Consider the following 22,109-nt stretch of genomic DNA (forward strand, 5'->3'; position numbering starts at 1 on the left):
ACCGCTCCCTAAATAAAGAATAAAAAGTGATCAAAAAGTCGCATGTACCCGAAAATAGTACCAATAAAAACTTCTATCCGTCCCGCAAAAAACAAGCCCTTACACAGCTTTTTTGACTAAAAAATTAAAAAATTATGGCTCTCAGAATATGGTGACACAGAATTTTTTTTTTTTATAAATAAGTCATTTTATTGCGCAAACGCTAAAAAAAAGGACCAAACCTATATACATATGGTATCGCCGTAATCGTACCAACCCGCAGAATAAATTAAAAATGTCATTTATTGCGTACGGTGAGCGCCGCAAAAAAAAAACCTAAAAAAACGGTGTCAGAATTCCTGTTTTTTGCTCAGGATTGCAAAAAAATTTAATAAAAAGTGATCAAAAAAAATCGCATGTACCCCAAAATGGTACCAATGAAAACTACAGATTGTCCCGCAACAAATAAGCCTTCACACCACTCTATTGATGGAAAAATAAAAAAGTTATGGCTCTTGGAAAGCGGGGAGTGAAAATCTAAAATATGAAAGCAAAAAATGGATCAGTCCTGAAAGGGTTAATTCATTTCTAATGAAAAAACGTATGACAACATGTTGGGTATTTCCGTACTCGGGAGAAATTGCTTTATAAAAAAATGGTTGTTTTTTTCCTCCTTTATCCCTTGTGAAAATGAGAAAATGCAACATTTTAGTGGAAAAAATTTTGATATTAATTTTCGCGCCCTAATTCTAATAAACTCTGCAAAAGACCCGTGGGGTCTAAATGCTCACTATACCCCTAGAAAAATTCCTTGAAGGTTTTTCCAAAATGGGGTCACTTTTGGTGGGTTTCCACTGTTTTGGTCCCTCCAGTGCATTGCAAATGCGACATGGCACCGAAAAACATTCCAGCAAAATCATAAATCCAAATGGCGCTCCTTCCATTCTGAGCCCTGCTGTGGGTCCAAACAGCAGTTTATTACCACATATGGGGTATTGTCGTAATCGGGAGACATTGCTTTACAAATGTTGGGGTGCATTTTCTTCGTTATTCCTTGTAAATAATAAAAATTTCTATGTTGTTTCAGAAAAAAAGTACATTTTAATTCTTACAGACTAATTTCAATATATTTAGCGAAAAACCTGTGTGGTCAAAATGCTAACTATACCCCTAGATAAATACCTTAAGGGGTCTAGTTTTCGAAATGGGGTCGTTTATGGGGAGTTTCTATCATTCTGGCAGCTCAAAGCCTCTCCAAATGTACATTGGGGCCTAAAACATTTTCAAGCAAAATATGAGTCCTGAAAGCCTCCGGGTGCTCCCTTCATTTTGGGTCCTGCCGTGTGTCCAGGCAGCGCATTAGGGCCACAATGTTGGTATTTTTGAAAACAGGAGAAACAGGGTGATAGATTTTGTGGTGTGTTTCTTCATTCTCATGGTCGCTTTACAAAGAAATTGGTCTTCAAACTGATACTTTTATGAAAAAAGTGAAATTATATTTTTTTTCACCTGCTATGTATTAAATTTAGCAAAAAACTGTGGGGTCAAAATACTTACTATACCCTTAGGTAAATACCTTAAGGGGTCTAGTTTTCTAAATGGGGTCATTTGTGGGGGTTTCCATCACTCTGAGACCTATGAGCCTCTGAAAACCTGGCTTGGTGCCGGAAAACAAAATGTACTTCAAAATTTATAAAATTATTATTCAATTTGTAAGTCCTCTAAATTGCTGAAAATTTATTTTATTTTTTCAAAAGTGCTGCCAAAATGGAGTAAAGAGATAGAAATATATATTTAATTAAAAAAATTGTACAGTATGTGTGTACATATGTGACATATTGCAGTTAAAAATAGGGGAAAATGGTAATTTTTACAAAATTTCTTCAATTTTTCTATTTTTTAATTAATTTCCGCAAATCTTATCAGTCTACTTTTACCACTAAAATAAAGTACAACATGTGACGAAAAAACAATGTCAGAATTACTTGGATATTCAAAACTTTCACAGAGTTATTCTCTGATAAAGTCAGACATACCAGATTTGACAAATCTGGCTTGGTCATTAAGGTACAAACATGCCCGGTCATTAAGGGGTTAAATTGGACAAACTGTGTTCCGTGTGATTAATCTACTGAAATACCCAAAAAACATTGTATTCATTGTCATTGTATTTGTAAGTCTATAGTTGATAATTTGCTTCTTGTAGTTGAGCGCACGGCTGGCGTATGGTTTAAACAAGTTGCCACACATCTGAAAGGCCTCATTGCCAACAAAAACAAAGGGCATTGGAGGTCCATCATTCCCAGATGTCATTGGTGAAGGTAATCCAAAGTTCTTCAATATGCTGGAGTCATTTGTTTGGCCAAATGACCCAACATCCACAGCAACAAATCGATATTCTGCATCTGCAATGGCTATAACAATAATGGAAAAGTACTTCTTGTAATTTAAGTACTCCGATCCAGTTCCTGAAGTCTTCTGTTTCCAAATATGTTTTCCATTCATAGCACCAACACAGTTTGGGAATTGCATGACCTCCAAAAACTTGTCTGCAACTTCCATTGCTGGGTAGAGGGATGCGGAATATAGTCATCACGTAGTACATCCCATAAGGCTTGGTATGTGTCCCGCACGATGTATGAAATAGTAGACTTCCCAAGTCTAAATTGAAAATGAAGGGATGAGAAGCTTTCTCCTGTTGCCAAAAACTTTAAAGGAAAAACAGAAATAAGAGAAAAATATATAAAACGCAGAATAAAACAATAAAAATTTAAGAAAACACAGTTGAAAGAATCAAACGTGTCATTATAGAAATATTCTTTGTCATTTATAATACATTGCTTTTCCTTCTTGCTGTAATTTCTCTTTGAAGATCTACAGCAAAATAGCACTGCCCATAAAATAAATCATTAAATAATTTTTTTTGTTTTAAAGATTTAAACTTACCACAGGGTAACGATTAGCCGGTCATCTGGTGGAATGCTCTTACGGAAGTGTCTTCTCTCTAAAGTCATTGCGAAACACGCTGCAGGAGATGGTCAAAACTTGAAACACTCATGCGCAGGTAGTCACTAAACTTGTCTGGATGTTCGCAGAGATTACGGTATAAGGTAGAATAAACACCGCTGGTCATCCTTGTCGAAGTTATGGAGTGGACCCAATATCTCCGTCGCCGTCTCTCCCTCTCCAAATTTCTCCTCCTCATCCTCAAGATCCACACATCAAAACTGAAAATTAGATAAGCAGGAAACATGTTGAAAGTGCAGAACAGGAAAATCTGGAGCAGAAACAGAATGTACTCTCCTCTGAAAATATCTTGTCCAGACTGAAGTTCTTGGAATTTGTTCTGGTTTTTATAGTCCTTCTAGACAAAACAATACAAACAAACTTATCCGTTACAACGGAGTATAACTGATGGCAAACTGAGAGAAAGTGTCCGTTTTTTTGACGGATCCGTTAAACTGATCAATCAAAAAACAAGATATTTTACATCACGTTGCAATCAGTGTGGCATCCGTCAAGCAGTGAACGAAGCCTAACTGATGCTAAATTTGTAACCTTATGTATTCGTAATAAAAAAACTGTAGTATAAAAATTATACTGCAGTAACTTTAGACTAAAACTATAAAGCTACGCTATGTAAAATTTAGTGAACCAACTTAAAAAAAAAACCTGAATGTCCGTCACTAAGGGCCTGTTCACATCAGCGTTGCTCTTCCATTGGGGGGGGGGGGGGGTTCCGTCTGCGGTTTCCGTCGGGTTAACCCCTCAGCGGAAAGGCAAATTGAAACCTTAGCTTCCGTTTCCCTCATGGTTTCCGTCTGTCACCATTGTGACAGGGTTCCGTTGATTTGGACGGAATCAATAGCGAAGTCGACTGGTGACAGACGGAAACCATTAGCTAAGTTTCCGTCACCATTGAGTTTAATGGTGAGGAAAACAGAAGCTGATGTTTACATTTGACATTCCACTGAGGGGTTAACCAGACGGAAACCTCCGACGGAACCCCTCAGCGGAAACTAACGCTGATGTGAATACACCCTAATGCTCCAATATGTCAGGAAAGAAAATGCAGTTGTGCAGGCCCAACGGGAAAATTTCTTCTGTTTCAAAAGGCGATTTATCAAGGCCACAAAATTAGGGAACCAGGAAGGGCCCAAACAGATCTGCTGGAAGCGAGGGTGTCCGTATTATACCAGGACAACACTTTCCCAGCGAAATTCCCCAAATGGCAAAGGTGCAGAGTGTGACCACTGTTTTGATCCCACAGGGGCTTTGCAAATGCAACATAGCGCCCAGAAACCAATTCAGCAAAATCTGCATTCCAAAAGCCAAATGGCGCTCCTTCCCTTCTGAGCCCTACTGTGTGCCAAAACAGCAGATTATGACCACATATGGGGTATTGCCGTACTTGGGAGAAATTGCTTTACAAATGTTGGGGTGCCTATTCTACCTTATTTGTTGAGAGAATTAAAAAATTTGAACTAAAGTTACATCTTATTGGGAAAAAATGTAACTTTTATTTTCACTGCCTAATTCTAATAAAATCGACGAAACACCTGTGGGGTCAAAATGCTCGCTACACCCCTAGATTAATTCCTCAAGGGGTGTAGTATCCCAAATGGAGTCACTTTTTGGTAATTTACACTGTTTTGGTCCCACAGGGGCTTTGAAAATGCGACATGGTGCAGAAAAACCAATCCAGCAAAATCTGTGCTCCAATAGCCAAATGGCGCTTATTCTATACTGAGCCCTGCCATGTGCACAAACTGCAGTTTTTGCCCACATATTTCCATACATCAGAGAAGTTGCTTTACAGGTTTTAGGGGGCTTGTTCTTCTTTATTCCTTGTGGACATTGGTGTTTTTTTTTAGCTAAAATTACATCTTATTGGAAAAAAAATTACATTTTTCATTTTCACGTCCAAATTCTAATAAAATCTATGAAACACATGTGGGGTCAAAATGCTCACTAAACCCCTAGATGAATTCCTTGTGGGGTGTAGTTTCCCAAATGGGGTATTTTGGGGGGTGTTTCTTTTGTTTTGGCACCACATGACCTCTTCAAACCTGACATGGTGCCTAAAGTATATTCTAACAAAAAGAAGGCCCCAAAATACACTAGGTGATCCTTTGCATATGAGGCCTGTCAGTCCATTAGCACACTAGGGCCACATGTTGGATATTTCTAAAAAGTGCAGAATCAGGGCAATAAATATTGAGTTGCATTTCTCAGGTAAAACCTTCTGTGTTACAGAAAAAAATTGATTAACCCCTTCAGGACACAGCCTGTTTTGGCCTTGTGGAAGCAGGCGATTTTTTCAAATCTGACATGTGTCACTTTATGTGGTAATAGCATGGCAATGCTTATACCTATCCAAGCGATTCAGAAATTGTTTTCTCGTTACATATTGTACTTTACGAATGTGAAAAAATTTGGTCGATAAGTTCAGTATTTATTTGTTAAAAACACCAAAATTTAGAGAAAATTTGCAAAAAATTTAATTTTTCTAAATTTGAATGTATCTGCTTGCAAAACAGATAATACCACACAAACTCGTTACAAGTTAACATCCCCCATTTGTCTACTTTATATTTGCATAGTTTTTTGAACGTCCTTTTATTTTTCTAGGACGTTACAAGGCTTAGGGTATGTGCACACACACTAATTACGTCCGTAATTGACGGACGTATTTCGGCCGCAAGTGCCGGACCGAACACAGTGCAGGGAGCCGGGCTCCTAGCATCATACTTATGTACGATGCTAGGAGTCCCTGCCTCGCTGCAGGACAACTGTCCCGTACTTTAATCATGTTTTCAGTACGGGACAGTTGTCCTGCAGCGAGGCAGGGACTCCTAGCATCGTACATAACTATGATGCTAGGAGCCCGGCTCCCTGCACTGTGTTCGGTCCGGTACTTGCGGCCGAAATACGTCCGTCAATTACGGACGTAATTAGTGTGTGTGCACATACCCTTAGATCTTTAGCAGCAATTTCTCACATTTTCAAGAAATTTTCAGAACCTATTTTTTCATGGACCAGTTCAGTTCTGAAGTGGCTTTGAGGGATTTATATATTAGAAACTCCCCATAAATCACCCCATTTTAAAAACTTCACCCCTCAAAGTATTCAAAACAGCATTCAGAAAGTTTCTTAACCCTTTAGGCATTTCACAGGAATTAAAGCAAAGTAGAGGTGAAATTTACAAATGTAATTTTTTTTGCAGAACTTCATTTGTAATAGAAAAATTTCTGTAACAGAAGGTTTTACATGAGAAACACAACTCAATATTTATTGCCCAGATTCTGCAGTATTTAAAAATATACCACTTGTGGCCCTAGTGTCCCATTGGACTGAAACACCGGTCTCAGAAGCAAAGGAGCACCTAGAGGATTTTGAAGCCTCCTTTTTATTACAATATATTTTAGTGCACATGCTAGCTACGTTCTACGTCTGAAAAGACAGACTGTTTTCAGGAGAAAACAGCTGCGTCGTTTCAGACGTAAATGCTCCTCCTCGCATTATGCGAGGCGTCTTTGACGCTCGTAAATCTTGAGCTGCTCTTCATTGACTTCAATGAAGAATGGCTGAAATTACGTTGCAAAGAAGTGTCCTGCACTTCTTTGCCGAGGCAGTCATTTTACGCGTCGTCGTTTGACAGCTGTCAAACGACGACGCGTAAATGACAGGTCGTCTGCACAGTATGTCGGCAAACCCATTCAAATGAATGGGCAGATGTTTGCCGACGTATTGTAGCCCTATTTTCAGACGTAAAATGAGGCATAATACGCCTCGTTTACGTCTGAAAATAGGTCGTGTGAACCCAGCCTTAGGCTCCATGTCTGGTTTGAAGATGGTACCTAAACAGCGGAAACCCCCAAAAAGTGACCCCATTTTGGAAACTACACCCCTCAAGGAATTTATCTAGTTGTATAGTGAGCATTTTAAACCCACAGGTTTCTTGCTGAATTTATTGGCGTTAGTCTGTGAAAATGAAAATCTTCTGAAGAAACATAGACATTTTTAATTTTCGCAAGTAATAAAGGAGAAAAAGCACCCCAACATTTGTAAAGGAATTTATCCTGATTACTGCAATACCCCATATGTGGTCATAAACTTATATTTGAACACATTACAGCCCTCAGAAGGGAAGGAGCGCCATTTGGGTTTTGGAGCTCAAATTTTGCTATAATGGTTTTCGGTGCCATGTCGCATTTGCAACGCCCTGGAGGGACCAAAACAGCGGAAACCACCCAAAAGTGACATTCACTATCAGAATCCAAGAGAGCAAATGCCTCTTCAGTGGTATATAACTTGCGTGCCATTTTTTTATGTATTTTTTTTTTTACTTATTTTTTGCAACAGTTTTAATAAAAGTAACAAAGAAAAAGTCCACTAATCCATTGATCAATAAATTTATGGACAACCCTAAGTCCCTGTTCACACTGAGTTTTTTGGCGTGGAAACCGCTCTGCAAAACTCTTAAAAAACCGCCCGAAAATGTCTCCCATTTATTTGAAAGGGAGTTGGACGAGCCTTTTTACCGTGAGCAAAAAAAACGCATCGCGGTAAAAAGAAGCGACATAACCTATCTTGAGGCGGTTTCCGCCTCCAAAACCCCATTTCAATCAGTCAGGAGGGTAAAGAAAACACCTCGACGAGTGTTTTGACGAGTTTTTGCAAAACCACTGTGCAAAAAACACCTGGAGCAGTTTTTGCAGGAGGAATTTTCCTCCTGCAAAAAACTCTGTGTGAACACAGCCTAACAATGAATCAATGTATTTAGAATTTACAGACGTGTAAAATATATGAAGAGATTTATATAAGTAAATGTGTGCATGAGTATATATTACATGTACGTATATATCTATATGATGTTATAGATATATAACATCCCTAATTATAAATTTTTTGTATTAACAAATTTCAAATATATGTCTATATATAATATATATTACGTGTGTATATGTGTATATATATGTGTATGCATATATATATATATGCACATATATAATATAGACATGTATATATATATATATATATATATATATATACACACACACACACACACAGTATATAAATATATATATATATATATATAGCTATAATTTTATATATATATATATATATATATATATATATATATATATATATATATATATATATATATATATATATATATATATATATATATATATATATACACTCACACATTATAAGCCCTAATTGATTATCAATTAACTAATTTATTGCCCTAATCTGAGTACTATCTACCTAAACTATAACTAGCTGCCTAAACTAAACTATCTATGTGGAGGTGTTTTTGTGTTTCACAGTCATTGTGTCTTTATACGAGACACACAGCAGCTGCTCGGCACAGCTTCTTCTCCCCCACTGTCTCAGAACGATCTGGCAGGGAGGGAGGAGAAACGTTGTAACAAACAGCACGAAAGTTTGTTGCTGCAACAAACTTTGCTGTGAACACCATGATAGCTTTATCATGGTGATCACGTCATCGGGACCGACACCAATCCGGTCCTGATGTCTTATCTCAGGCCCCATGCACACGACCGTGCCCTCAATCACAGCCCGCGCTTGCGGGCACGGCTGGCCGCTGACTGACAGCCGCATTTTCGGGCCGTGCTCCCATACAAAGTATGGGAGCACGGCCCGCAAAATGCGAAAGAACGGACATGTTCCATAATTCCCGGAACATTTCCACGGCACTGACACCCTTCCGTGGTGCTACGGAAAGGTGTCAGTGTTCAATGAAAGTGAATGGCTCCGTTTTTGCGGACCGCAATTGCGGTCCGCAAAAACGGAGGTTTTTTGCTGTCGTGTGCATGGAGCCTCAGCACTTAGGCTGCTAGTAGCAGCGTGTGCTGAGAGATTCAGAGCACAGGGAGAGCGCTGTGCACTCTGTTCTCACAGCACGTGGATTAACGGGCTGCAGGACAAAAGCCCAGCACGGCAGCCCATTAATCTACGTGGGCTGGTCGTGAAGGGGTTAAATATGAATTTCTGCAAGAATTTTTTTTTGGGTAAATTTCACCTCTACATTGCTTTCATTCTTGTGAGAAGCCTAAAGGGTTAAGAAACTTTCTAAATGCTGTTTTGAATACCTTGAGGGGGTGAAGTTTTTAAAATGGGGTGACTTATGAGGGTTTTTATTGTATAGGCCCCTCAAAGCCACTTCAGAACTGAACTGGCACCTGTAAAAATAGTATTTTTACATTTTCTTGAAAACGGGAGAAATTTCTACTAAAGTTCTAAGCCTTGTAACGTCCTAGACAATGGCGGATTATAATATGGGCGGATCGGGCGGTCGCCCGGGGCCCGAGGCTGCCAGGGTGCCGCGCTGCCCGCTTCCAACTGAATCTGCGTCCGCAGGACGCAGATTCAGTTGGGTTGAATGCTGGAGCCTCGCCCCGGCATTCACTCTGCCGTGAGCGGCTCGGTGCAGGCAGGCGTGATGTAGTGATGTCATCGCGCCTGTCTGCATGGAGTCACTCACAGTACAGTGCAGAGGAGGAGAAGCATCCCCCACCGTCGTGGGAACCGGGATAGGTAAGTAATTATGTTTTCTTTTTTATTAGGTACGTACATATGGGGCATTATACTGTGTCAGCTATGGGGCATTATACTGTGTCAGTAAGGGTATGTTCACACGGCCTATTTACGGACGTAAATCGGGCGTTTTGGCCCCGAATTACGCCCGAAAATAGCGCCTCAATAGCGCTGACAAACATCTGCCCATTGAAAGCAATGGGCAGACGTTTGTCTGTTCACACGAGGCGTATATTTACGCGCCGCTGTCAAATGACGGCGCGTAAATAGACGCCCGCGTAGAAGAAGTGACCTGTCACTTCTTTGGCCGTAATTGGAGCCGCTATTCATTGACTCCAATGAATAGCAGCGCTAATTACGGCAGTAATTGACGCGGCGTTCAAGCGCCTGCATATGCCGGTACGGCTGAAATTACGGGGATGTTTTCAGGCTGAAACATCCCCGTAATTTCAGCCGTTACGGACCCCCGCCGTGTGAACATACCCTTATGGGGAATTATACTGTGTCAGTTATGGGGCATTATACTGTGTCAGCTATGGGGCATTATACTGTGTCAGCTATGGGGCATTATACTGTGTCAGCTATGGGGCATTATACTGTGTCAGCTATGGGGCATTATACTGTGTCACATCTATGGAGGCATGATACTGTGTTGCAGCTATGGAGGCATTAAACTGTGTCGCAGCTATGGAGGCATTATACTGTGTCGCAGCTATGGAGGCATTATACTGTGTCGCAGCTATGGGGCATTATACTGTGTCAGCTATGGTGCATTATACTGTGTCACATCTATGGGGCATTATACTGTGTCAGCTATGGGGCATTATACTGTGTCACATCTATGGAGGCATTATACTGTGTTGCAGCTATGGAGGCATTATACTGTGTCGCAGCTATGGGGAATTATACTGTGTCATAGCTATTATACTGTGTCACATCTATGGAGGCATTATACTGTGTCGCAGCTATGGAGGCATTATACTGTGTCGCAGCTATGGAGGCATTATACTGTGTCGCAGCTATGGAGGCATTATACTGTGTCGCAGCTATGGGGGCATTATACTGTGTTGCAGCTATGGGGAATTATACTGTGTCGTAGCTATGGAGGCATTATACTGTGTCGCAGCTATGGAGGCATTATACTGTGTCGCAGCTATGGAGGCATTATACTGTGTCGCAGCTATGGGGGCATTATACTGTGTTGCAACTATGGGGGCATTATACTGTGTCATAGCTATGGGGGCATTATACTGTGTCACATCTATGGAGGCATTATACTGTGTCGCAGCTATGGGGAATTATACTGTGTCGCAGCTATGGAGGCATTATACTGTGTCGCAGCTATGGAGGCATTATACTGTGTCGCCGCTATGGAGGCATTATACTGTGTCGCAGCTATGGAGGCATTATACTGTGTCGCAGCTATGGGGGCATTATACTGTGTTGCAGCTATGGGGGCATTATACTGTGTCATATCTATGGGGGCATTATACAGTGTCGCAGCTATGGAGGCATTATACTGTGTCGCAGCTATGGAGGCATTATACTGTGTCGCAGCTATGGAGGCATTATACTGTGTCGCAGCTATGGGGGCATTATACTGTGTTGCAGCTATGGGGAATTATACTGTGTCGTAGCTATGGAGGCATTATACTGTGTCGCAGCTATGGAGGCATTATACTGTGTCGCAGCTATGGAGGCATTATACTGTGTCGCAGCTATGGGGGCATTATACTGTGTCGCAGCTATGGGGAATTATACTGTGTCACATCTATGGAGGCATTATACTGTGTCGCAGCTATGGGGAATTATACTGTGTCGCAGCTATGGGGGCATTATACTGTGTCGCAGCTATGGAGGCATTATACTGTGTCGCAGCTATGGGGGCATTATACTGTGTCATAGCTATGGGGGCATTATACTGTGTCACATCTATGGAGGCATTATACTGTGTCGCAGCTATGGGGAATTATACTGTGTCGCAGCTATGGAGGCATTATACTGTGTCGCAGCTATGGAGGCATTATACTGTGTCGCAGCTAAGGGGGTATTATACTGTGTTGCAGCTATGGGGGCATTATACTGTGCCATAGCTATGGGGGCATTATACAGTGTTGCAGCTATGGAGGCATTATACTGTGTCGCAGCTATGGGGATATTATACTGTGTCGCAGCTATGGAGGCAATATACCATGTAGCAGCTATGGAGATATTATACTGTGTCGTAGCTATGGGGGCATTATACTGTGTCGCAGCTATGAAGGGCATTATACTGTGGGGGCAGCTACGGGGGACATTATACTGAGCAATTACAAGAGCTGCAGGTCCAAGGGGGGAGACGCTGTGTAGCACAATATACAAGGGGGGATTGTTGTATAGCACTATATAGAAGGGAGTGCTGTGTATCACTATATCTAAGGGGGATTGCTGTGTAGCACTATATACAAGAGGGGGAGGGCTATGTGACGCTATTTACAGAGGGGGAGGACTGTATAGCGCTATTTACAGGGGGCTGTGTGTGGTGCTATCTACAGTGTTTGACACAATTATATTCAGGGGCGCAGTCTATGGTGCTATAATATTTAGGGGCACAGTGTTTATACTATTTTATTCAGGGGCTCAGTGTTTGGTGCTATTATATTTAGGGGCACAGTGTGTGGCACCATGATAATATTATCTTTGTTTATAGGTGTGGAAATGTTGGAAAAGTGAGGAGCCAAAGACATCTGAGTGGCAAATTCTGCAGAAATTGGTCATGGCCGGGAAAAGTCGTCATGAAGTCTGGACTGGATGGAGAAAAGGAAAAAAACTACGTCGTCACCTGTGAGTCACTAGATTTATAGACAATCTGTCATCTCTACTGACATGTTTATTATATGAAATCCTTGTATTTCACAAAGTCTTTGTGCAGTCCAGGACTGATAGACAAATAGGGGTATGTTCACACGGCCTATTTACGGACGTAATTCGGGCGTTTTTGCCTCGAATTACGCCCGAAAATAGCGCCTCAATAGCGCTGACAAACATCTGCTCATTGAAAGCAATGGGCAGACGTTTGTCTGTTCACACGAGGCGTATATTTACGCGCCGCTGTCAAATGACGGCGCGTAAATAGACGCCCGCGTCAAAGAAGTGACCTGTCACTTCTTTGGCCGTAATTGGAGCCGTTATTCATTGACTCCAATGAATAGCAGCGCTAATTACGGCCGTAATGGACGCGGTGTTCAAGCGCCTGCACATGCCGTTACGGCTGAAATTACGGGGATGTTTTCAGGCTGAAACATCCCCGTAATTTCAGCCGTAACGGACGCCCTCGTGTGAACATACCCTAAGTGTTACTATTCCCCTTGTCAGGAGAATGTGTCCCTACATACTGTCAGCGATGGTTGGAGACTGTCAGTATGTGGGGACACAGCCTTTTGACAAGGGGAGTAGTAACACCCATTTGTTAATGTCTGGACAAAAAGGAAGTGTTAACAATAGTTACAGGGCGGCGGTGGAGAAGGGGGGCCCAACTATGGGTAACAGCCCAGGGCCTATGGTCTACTTAATCCGCCACTGGTCCTAGAAAAATAAAAGGATGTTCAAAAAAAGATGCCAATCTAGACATATGGTAAATGTTAATTAGCATTTATTTAGTGTGGTATTACTATCTGTCTTAGCGCGCAAAAAGTCCACGTGTCATCGGCATATTATGCGTGGCTGCGAGATTTTCGCACAGCCGCCATCATTATGACACTCTGTTTTTATGTTTGTAAGGGTATGTGCACACGCTAGCTTCCTTTTATGTCTGAAAAGACAGACTGTTTTCAGGAGAAAACAGCTGTGTCGTTTCAGACGTAAAAGCTCCTCCTCGCATTATGCGAGGCGTCTTTGACGCTCGTAAATCTTGAGCTGCTCTTCATTGACTTCAATGAAGAATGGCTGAAATTACGTTGCAAAGAAGTGTCCTGCACTTCTTTGCCGAGGCTGTCAAACGACGACGCATAAATGACAGGTTGTCTGCACAGTACGTCGGCAAACCCATTCAAATGAATGGGCAGATGTTTGCCGACGTATTGTAGCCCTATTTTCAGACGTAAAACGAGGCATAATACGCCTCGTTTATGTCTGAAAATAGGTCGTGTGAACCCAGCCTAAACAGAAAAGCACGTGGTGCTTTTCTGTTTTCATTCATAGTTTTGACTACTGTAGCGCTCATCACGCGCGGCACACGGAAGTGCGCCCGTGTGCCGTGCGCAGTTTTCACGCATCCATTGACTTCAATGGGTGCGTGATGTGCGAAAAACGGGCAAATATAGGACGTGTCGTGCGTTTCACTGACAGTCTGAACGGCCCCATTCATTAACATAGATCCGTGCGACGCGCGTGATTTTTTACGCGCTTAGCACGGACGTATTATACGTTCGTCTGAATAAGCCCTTACAAGCAGGTAGATTTAAATTTAGAAAAATGCAAATTTTTCTCTAAATTGTGGTGTTTTTCACAATTAAATACTTAAAAGAGGCTCTGTCACCACATTATAAGTGCCCTATCTCCTACATGAGGAGATTGGCGCTGTAATGTAGATGACAGCAGTGCTTTTTATTTAAAAAAAACGATCTTTTTTTACCACTTTATTAGTGATTTTGGTTTATGCTAATGAGTTGCTTAATGCCCAACTGGGCGTGTTTTTACTTTTGACTAAGTGGGCGTTGTACAGGGGAGTGTATGACGCTGACCAATCAGCCTCATGCACTCCTCTCCATTCATTTACACAGCAGCATCGCGTTCTTACTAGAACACGACCTGCAGCCACATACACAGATATTAACGTTAATCAAGTGTCCTGATAACGAATATACATTACCTCCAGCCAGGACGTCATGTGTATTCAGAATCCTGACACTTCTGAATCTTTTCTGTGAGCTTTCCAGTAAGGGAAACGAAATCTCGTTTACCTCGAAATCTCGCGAGATTATGCGTGGCTTGCTGGAATCTCACAGAAAAGATTCAGAAATGTCAGGATTCTGAATACACATGACGTCCAGGCTGGAGGTAATGTATATTCATTATCAGGACACTTGATTAACGTTAATGTCTGTGTATGTGGCTGCACATCATGTTCTAGTAAGAACGCGATGCTGCTGTGTAAATGAATGAAGAGGAGTGTATGACGCTGACTGGTCACTGATTGGTCAGCGTCATACACTCTGTACAACGCCCACTTGGTTGAAAGTAAAAACACGCCCACTTAGCTATTAAGAAACTCATTAGCATAAAGCTAAAAATCGCTAATAAAGTGGTTTCAAATAGATCGGTTTTCTAAATAAAAAGCATTACTGTCACCTACATTATAGCGCCGATCTCCTTATGTAGGAGACAGGGCACTAATAATGTGGTGACAGAGCCTCTTTAATGTATGGACCAAAATTTGCCACAAACTTAGAGTACAATGTGTCACGAGAAAATAATCTCAGAATTGCTTGGATAGGTAAAAGCATTCCAAAGTTACCACATAAAGTGACACATGTCATAATAAAGCTCCGTCAGGAAGGTTAAAAGTGGCTGCAGCGAGAAGGGATTAAAAACCAACACTGAGCGTGACCTAGCGTCTTCCCAGCTACTCCCTCCTTACAGGTGTTGTGGCCCTAATATTAGCAATGCCGCCAAATTCTTTCAAAGAAAATGAGCTGATCCTCCTATAAAGCCCCATTTCACCACTACATCACGTTCTGTCAAGTCACTGGTTCCATTAGCTACTATCGCCACCTAGTGATACAACATCACTGCACACCCTCACTCGGCTGACGTCACTTAGCCGGGTCACTCTAGCGCAAGTGTCAAGACTCTATGGTAGTAAATAAGACCCAGAAGCTTATGTACGGAAGTGCGCCATGCCACGCCGGAAATTGTTGGTGATTGGTGTCGGAGCCGCTTATGGAAGTCACACGTGTGGTCTGTATCGCTGTGTAGAGGGGAGAACATGTCCGCGGCGCTACTCAGGAAAGGACTGGAGATACTGGGCCCTGTTTCCAGGGGTGAGAATTGTTTGTATGTGGAGAGCAGCCTAGCGACGGCACATAACTGCCCTGATCTATACTGGGGTATATAGCACCGATCTGCGACCTGTTCTCCAGTTAATATGAAACTGCAATTCACAGCATACCATATTATCTGCAAGAGAGCATGCTGGGATTTGTGTCTCCGCAGCAGTTGTGACACTACATCATTGTTATATTGGACTTATTTTTGTATTACATTGGTTTCGTTTAACCATGCTATACGGCTACATTCACACGACAGTGAAAAACGGCCGATCTTTGAACGGTCGTCAATGATTTTCTATGGGTGTATTTACACTGCCGTTTTTTTTAACGGCCCGTGAATATTGGCCGTCAAAAAAATAGGACATGTCCTATGTTTGGCCGTTTAGACGGCCCCTATAGAAGTCAATGGCTCCATTTTTAACCGCTGTGAATTCATGTAAGGGTCTGTTCACATCGCTGTTCATTTCCGTTCCGGGGTTCCGTCTGAGGTTTCTGTCGGGTGAACCCCGCAACGGAAACCTCCGACGGAACCCCGGAATGGAAACGAACGGTGATGTGAACAGGCCCTAACAGCCGTTAAAAACGGATCTATCACATGGTGGTTCAAGAGGCAAGGGAATTATTGGTTCCCTTGTTGGCTATTGGCGGTGTGATGACACATACTCACCGATGCAGCGCCGTCCTCTATAGGTGTGGTCTCTAGTCTCACGGGTTCTGCGAAGGTGACAAGAGGATGTCATCGCGCTGCCTTCGCAGAACTCGTGAAGACTAGAGACCCCATATGAAGTAGGCAGCGCTGCATCAGTGAGCGTGTAGGGCATTCAGGCGGAATTATATGTGTATTATATGGGTATATGTGTATATATGTATGGGTATATGTGTATTATATGTGAATTATATGGGTATATGTGTATATATGTATGGGTATATGTGTATTATATGTGAATTATATGGGTATTGTGCTCACTACAAGGGTAGTGTGGCGCTAGTACAGGGGGCATTGTTGTCAACTGCAGCAAATTTTACGGGGCTGTCTTAAAGGGGTATTCCGGAACTAAAAAATTACATTTATTTAAATAAAACAATGAAAAAGATATAACTTTCCAATGTACTTACGTTTCATCAGATGGCTGTAGCGTCGTATATCCTCCTCCGTCGCCGTCCCCTTAGCAATGCAAAATCTGCACTTCCTGTGCAGACCCGTCCATTTGGTCTTCTGCCTTGCTTCCGGTTTCCGGCTTTCACACTGTACGGTTACGTCAAAAATGACGTAACCGTACCACGTGCTTCTTTATTGAATTAGAGCATGCGTGGTGAACACACTCCACCGCGCATGCTCTGTGAAATTATGTGGCTGCGTCTTCAGCGGCCGTGTATATTACACGGCGCATGCGCAAGGTTGAAGGTGTGTAGCGGTGTGTATACGAAGTTGCAGGAATAACGGCCGTTTCGGCCGTCTTCCCGACAGGTGCAGGAGCTGTGACAGCTGCTGTCTCGTACAGCAGCTGCCGCAGCTCCTACAGCGGGGACCGATCGCTGTGTCCCCGCTGTCTAACCCCTTAAAAGCCGCGTTCTATAGAGATCGCGGGTTTTTAGGGGTTAAGTTACCATCGCCGGCCTGCTACACGATAGCGGCCGGCGATGGTTACTATGGCAACCGGACACCAAACAAAGGCGTCCGGCTATGCCATCGACGGAAGCCTAGTGGGTCCTGACAAAGTCAGGACCCACTATGCTTGCTGTCAGTGAATAGCTGACAGTTCTAATACACTGCACTACGGATGTAGTGCAGTGTATTAGAATAGCGATCAGGGCCTCCTGCCCTCAAGTCCCCTAGTGGGACAAAGTAATAAAGTAAAAAAAAAAGTTAAAAAAGATGTGTAAAAATAAGAAATTAAAAGTTAAAAAAATCCCCCTTTTTTTCCCTTATCAGTCCTTTTTTATTAATAAAAATATATAAATAAACGATACATAATTGGTATCGCCGCGTCCGTAACGGCCTGAACTACAAAATTATTTCGTTATTTATCCCGCGCGGTGAACGCCGTAAAAGAAAATAATAATATACCGTACCAAAATCACAATTGTTTGGTCACTTCACCTCCCAAAAAATGTATTAAAAATAGATCAAAAAGTTGCATTTACCGAAAAATGGTCCTGATCGAAACTACAGTTCGTTACGCAAAAAATAAGTCCTCGCACGGCTTTATTGATGGAAAAATTATAAAGTTCTGGCTCTTAGAATAAGGTAACACAAAAAGTGAATGATTTTTTACAAAACTTATTTTATTGTGCAAACGCCATAAGACATAAAAAAACTATAAACATCTGGTGTCACCGTAAGGCCGAGTTTACACGAGCGTGTGCGTTTTGTGCAAGCAAAAAGCGCGGCGTTTTGCGTGCGCAAAAAGCACTTAACAGCTCCGTGTGTCAGCCCTTTATGATGCGCGGCTGCGTGCTTTTCGCGCAGCCGCCATCATTATGACACTCCGTTTGGATGTTTGTAAACAGAAAAGAACGTGGTGCTTTTCTGTTTTCATTCATCCTTTACAGTGCTGTTGCGTGAATCACGCGCGTCCCACGGAATTGCTTCCGTGCGACATGCGTGGTTTTCACACACCCATTGACTTCAATGGGTGCGTGATGCGCGAACAGCGCACAAATATAGGACGTCGTGCGTTTCACGCAGCGGACATACGCTGCGTGAAAATCACGTACCTGTCTGCACGGCCCCATAGAGTAACATAGGTCCCTGCGACGCGCGTTGCAAAAACGTATAATACGCTCGTGTAAATGAGCCCTAATCGTATCGCCCCATAGAATAAAGTGAATATGTCATTTATAGCGCACGGTGAACGCTGTAACAAAAATAGAATTAAAAAACAATAGAATTGCTGTTTTTTAGTCACCGCGCCACTTAAAAATAGAATAAAAACTGATCAAAAAGCTGCATGCACCCCAAGAAAACTACAATGTATTCCTCAAGTGGTCTAGTTTCCAAAATGGGATCACCTTTTGGGGGTTTCCACTATTTTGGTACCACAAGACCTATTCAAACCGGACATGGTGCCTAATAAAAAGGCGGCCTCAAAATCCACTAGGTGCTCCTTTGCTTCTGAGGCCGGTGCTTCAGTCCATTACCGCCCGAGGGCCACATGTGGGATATTTCTACTGCAGAATCTGGACAATAAGTATTGAGTTGCGTTTCTCTGGTAAAACATTTTGTGCATAAACTTTCTAAATGCTGTTGTGAATACTTTGAGGGGTCTAGTTTCTAAAATGTCGTGTTTCATAGGGGTGTCTAATATATAGGCCCCTCAACAGGGCCGCCATCAGGGGGGTATTAGGGGTAGTGGTGTGAGGGGCCCGGCCAAAACTAATTGAAAGGGGGGCCCGGCAACTGCCTCGACATTCTTTTGGTAGGAAAAAACGGGCCCCTGCAATGGGGCCCGTTTTTTTCACCATAAGAATGTCGTGAGCTGCTGCTGCTGCGGGCCCCCTCCCCTCGTCATGGGGGGCCGTCAAACCGTCCGCCCGCGCGCGCACCCGATCGCGCGCACAATGAAACTGCCGCGCGTGCGCACTCGCGAGCGCATCCACGAACGCCCGCACTGGAGACCGCCCGCGCGCGCACCCGCGATCGACCGCGCGCGCACCCGCAAACGAAGCGCGCGCACCCGCGACCGGCCGCGCGCGCACCCGCGAACGAAGCGCGCGCAGCCGCGGACACACATGGACAAAACTTACCTGGAGCCTGGCTGGAGGTGAAGGACTGGACGTCTGGACCGAAGACCTCCCCTGGAAGACATCGCCGGAAGAGGACTGGAGTGGGAGCATCTCTTCTGACAGTGAGTAAATTATCTCAAAGTGCTGTTTATGTATGGCCCTGTTTACACAGTATTTTGCAGGCAAAAAAAAATCTGCCTCAAAATTCCTTAAAGAATTTTGAGGCAGATTTTGACCTGCCCACACTATCTTGCTGCGTTTTTTTGCTGCGTTTTTTGCTCGCGGCGATTGAGGACAGCAGACAAAAAACGCAGCGAAAAATGCATTTTCTGCCTCCCATTGATTTCGATGGGAGGTCAGAGGCGGAACCGCGGCAAGAAAGGACGTGCTGCTTTTTCTTTTTTCCGCGACTGGCTCCCATTGATTTCAGATTAAATCAATGGGAGGCGGTTTTGGAAGTTGTTTGGTGCTGATTCTGACGCAGTGTCCGAGTCAATATCAAGGCCCAAAAACTCTGTGAACTGGGCCTTATTGTTAGGGCTTATTCAGACGAACGTGTAATACGTCCGTGAAACGTGTGTGATTTTCACGCGCCTCGCACGGACCTATGTTACTCTATGGGGCCGTGCAGACTGTCAGTGATTTTCACGCAGCGTGTGTCCGTGTGTCCGCTGCGTAAAACTCACGACATGTCCTATATTGGTGCATTGTTCGCGCATCACGCACCCATTGAAGTCAATGGGTGCGTGAAAATCACGCCCAGCACTTCCGCAGCCGTATAAACTATGAATGAAATTAGAAAAGCACCACGTGCTACAAACATACAAACAGAGTGTCATAATGATGGCGGCTGCGCGAAAATCACGCAGCCGCGCATCATACGCTGCTGACACACGGAGCTGTTATGGACCTTTTGCATGCGCAAAACGCCACGTTTTTTGCGCGTGCAAAAAGCACACGCTTGTGTGAATCCGGCCTTAGGGTAGGAACACACTAGGCATGAACACTGCGGATTTTATGCAACACATTTTATTGTGGATAATCCGCAGCGTATCACAGTCGCAGCAGAGTGGATGAGGTTAGAACAAATCTCATCCACATGCTGCAAAAATAATGGACCTGCCGTGTGGCTTTGGCTTTTTAAGTCGCATGTCAATGTATTCTGTGGAATCGCTGCTCCTCTGTTGCGGAAATGCTGCGGTTCTGCCGCAAAAATCACACAAGAGAAGAAAAAAAAGGTACTTTTTTAAATTGATAAAGTTTAGACTTGCCCCGGCCGTAGTCCTGGTGACGCGATCCTCTATTCTTAGCGCAACCCCGCCTCCTGTCATGACGTTTCATCCCATGTGACTGATGCAGCGGTCACATGGTCTACAGCGTCATCCCAGGAGGCGGGGCTACGTTCAGAAGAGAGAGATGCGGCACCAGGACTACGGCCGGGGTAAGTCTAAACTTTTTTTTCCCTGCAGGATTCCCGCAGCGGACACGCCTCACCAAACCTGCGCCGCTATTTGGTGCGGTTTTGCTGGCAGAATTCCCTGCGGCTCCCGGGATAAGCTGTGTAGTTTTACTCAGCATATCCGCCTAGTGTGTCCCTTATGATGTCGCTCCTGGAGCTGCTGCCGCTCTCTAAATAGGCAGTTGGTCCAGTAGAATTTGGAATTATTTTTTTTTGTGAACCAGCTTAAAAAAATACAAAACTTTTGTGTTAGGGCCTGTTCACATCACTGTTCGCTTCCGTTCCGGGGTTCCGTCTGAGGTTTCTGTCGGGTGAACCCCGCAACGGAAAGTGAAAGTGACAGCACAGCTTCCGTTTCAGTCACCATTGATCTCAATGGTGACGGAAACATCGCTAATGGTTTCCGTTCGTCACCATTCCGGCTGGTTTTCGGACGGAATTAATAGCGCAGTCGACTGCGCTAATGGTGATGGAAACGGAAGCTGTGCTATCACTTTCACTTTCCGTTGCGGGGTTCACCCGACAGAAACCTCAGAAGGAACCCCGGAGCGGAAGCGAACAGTGATGTGAACAGGCCCTAACACAAAAGTTTTGTATTTTTTTAAGCTGGTTCACAAAAAAAAATAATTCCAAATTCTACTGGACCAACTGCCTATTTAGAGACCGGCAGCAGCTCCAGGAGCGACATCATAAGGGACACACTAGGCGGATATGCTGAGTAAAACTACACAGCTTATCCCGGGAGCCGCAGGGAATTCCGCCAGAAAAACCGCACCAAATAGTGGCGCAGGTTTCGTGAGGCGTGTCCGCTGCGGGAATCCTGCAGGGAAAAAAAAGTTTAGACTTACCCCGGCCGTAGTTTAAGTGACGCATCTCTCTCTTCTGAACGTAGCCCCGCCTCCTGGGATGACGCTGTAGACCATGTGACCGCTGCAGCAGTCACATGGGATGAAACGTCATGACAGGAGGCGGGGCTACGCTAAGAATAGAGGATCGCGTCACCAGGACTACGGCCGGGGCAAGTCTAAACTTTTTTATAAATTTAAAAAAGTGGCCTTTTTTTTTTTTCTCATTTGTGATTTTTGCGGCAGAACCGCAGCATTTCTGCAACAGTGGAGCGGCGATTCCACAGAATACATTGACATGCGACTTAAAAAGCCAAAAAGCCACACTGCAGGTCCATTATTTATGCAGCGTGTGGATGAGATTTGTTCTAATCTCATCCCCTCTGCTGCGACTGTGATACGCTGCGGATTTTCCGCAATAAAACGTGTTGCATAAAATCTGCAGTGTTCATGCCTAGTGTGTTCCTACCCTAAGGCCGGATTCACACAAGCGTGTGCTTTTTG

At 43.5% G+C, this 22,109-nt stretch overlaps 1 long non-coding RNA gene across 1 annotated transcript; it reads right to left on the reverse strand.

Moving 5' to 3' along the window:
• Positions 1–1,904: 1,904 nt before the first annotated feature.
• Positions 1,905–15,567, reverse strand: LOC142657261 (uncharacterized). The gene is made up of 3 exons (XR_012849862.1): positions 15,164–15,567; positions 2,926–3,206; positions 1,905–2,687 (listed from the first exon to the last, which is right to left on the reverse strand). It is a non-coding gene; the product is annotated as an uncharacterized LOC142657261 (long non-coding RNA).
• Between the last annotated feature and the right edge of the window lie 6,542 nt (positions 15,568–22,109).

This window comes from Rhinoderma darwinii, chromosome 7 (genome assembly GCF_050947455.1).
Source record: "Rhinoderma darwinii isolate aRhiDar2 chromosome 7, aRhiDar2.hap1, whole genome shotgun sequence".
In the NCBI taxonomy this organism is placed as follows: Eukaryota; Metazoa; Chordata; class Amphibia; order Anura; family Rhinodermatidae; genus Rhinoderma; species Rhinoderma darwinii.